Source organism: Orycteropus afer, unplaced genomic scaffold, assembly GCF_000298275.1.
Source record: "Orycteropus afer afer isolate SDZICR_OR568_19922 unplaced genomic scaffold, OryAfe1.0 scaffold00186, whole genome shotgun sequence".
NCBI classification, from domain to species: Eukaryota; Metazoa; Chordata; class Mammalia; order Tubulidentata; family Orycteropodidae; genus Orycteropus; species Orycteropus afer.
In genome coordinates, this window is record NW_006921773.1 from 5499747 (window position 1) to 5501706 (window position 1960).

Below are 1960 nucleotides of genomic sequence, written 5' to 3' on the forward strand. Positions count from 1 at the left end.
AATAAGTTCTAGTGGTACAGTTGTTAAGTATTTGGCTGTTAATCAAAAAGTTGATGATTCAAACCCACCAGCCCCTCTGGAATAAAGATGAGGCATTCTGCTCTCTTAAAGATTTACAGCCTTGGAAAACCTATGGGATGGTTCTACTCTGTCCTATACAATTATTGTGAGTAGGAATTGACTTAATAGCAGTGGGTTTGGTTTGATTTTTGTTGCTATCCAATACTGTAACCACCAGTCACATGTGACGATTGAATATTTCCAGTGTGGCTAGTCTGACTTAAGAAGAAATATAATTGTACTATGCAAACTTGATTTTGAAGATTGTGTGTATAATAATTATAAAATATCTTATTAATAACTTTTATACTGATTACATAATGAATTATATTTTGGATGTATTGCATTAAATAAAATATATTACAAAATTAGTTTTGCCCACTTCCCTTTACGTTTTTAATGTAGTTACCAGCTACTTTAAAATTTAAATAAATTTAAATTTGGTGTTGCATATGTAGTTTCCATTATATTTCTATTCAACAGTGTTTTCATAGTCATTTAATCTGTTAAGTATTGATCATTACTCCATTTTACAGAAAAGTGAAATGAGCCTAGCAATTTGCTCCTGATCACACACATATTGGCAAAAAACAGATCCTGAGCCAGCTAACAATATAACCTACCCTCAGTGTAAAAATCCAAGGATAATATCATTATTTTGGATGAACAAGCCTTAGATCTCAGACAGGTACATTTCCACATGATTTTTTTTCCCCCCCTAACATTTTATTTTCCTCATTATGGGTCATTTCACTTTTTAAGTTAGATATACAGAGACAAATGGAGAGATAAGAAAATAATGCCCTATGTGGGGCTTAGAAGACATATTTATGCCTTGTGGTACTGGAAGACAATGAGGCAAATGTATTGATAGAGAAAGTTCTACTGTTAAAAAGAAAGAAAGAAGGCTTTTTATTTTTTCAGAGAAAATAAATTAGTTGAGCTGATGGCCTGGTTATTTTGCCTCAAACCCTCCTTCCTTGCTCAAGCTGTTTTACTCCCATTGTAAATTTTGCTCTTACAGACTCTGAGTGGAGATGCTTTGGGTTCCTTCCCTAGCATACCTGCCACATCCTGCCTGCATCAGCTGTGAGAAGACTGAATAGGGGCAGATTACTGAATAAGCATAGTAATCACCAATAAGCATGGGATCACCTGAAACTGGTCACTACATACTACTAAGTAACCTCAAGTAAATCCATGCTTACCTTGTTTACGTCATAGTCCATCTCTGGCAGGGATTATGATATGAAGAGGCCTTCATTCTATAATAAGGTGCTATGGGGTTGGGACAGAGACAGACTCCAGCCATACCTAGAAGTGGTCAAAAATCCGAAATTGTTCACTACAGATTAGTAAGTAAGCACAAGTAAGCCCATGCTTACCTTGCTTATTGGATCCAATGCCGCATCTAAGATGGGGGTGTGGTTGGTAATCCTCTCCCAGTGTCATTCACCTGTGTCCTTCATTCCCAGAGAGTACTCACAATGCCCTGATTCATTATAATGGGCAAGACCAGAGTGTATAGCAGCAAAAAAGGTAGTTGGGATTGGGGACCAAATAGGTGGTTCAGGTGAATGAGTTCTATATCCTTGGAAGTTTTCAGGCTTTCTTGTTGTTGTTAGCTGTTACTCAGCTAGGAACTCTGGTAGCCTAGTTCCTAAGACATTTATTTGATTGCTAACCAGAAGGCTGTACTCCTCAGAAGGAAGACTGGACAATCTACTTCCACAGAGATACTGCCCCAGAAACCCAAAGTGGGGTCTCTATGAGTCAGAATTGAATCAATGGCACTGAGTTAATCTTTTTTTTTTTTTTTTTGGTCTGACTTATGGGGACCCCATGAACAACAGAACTGAACATTGTGATCCATAGGGTTTTCATTGACTGATTTTTTTTT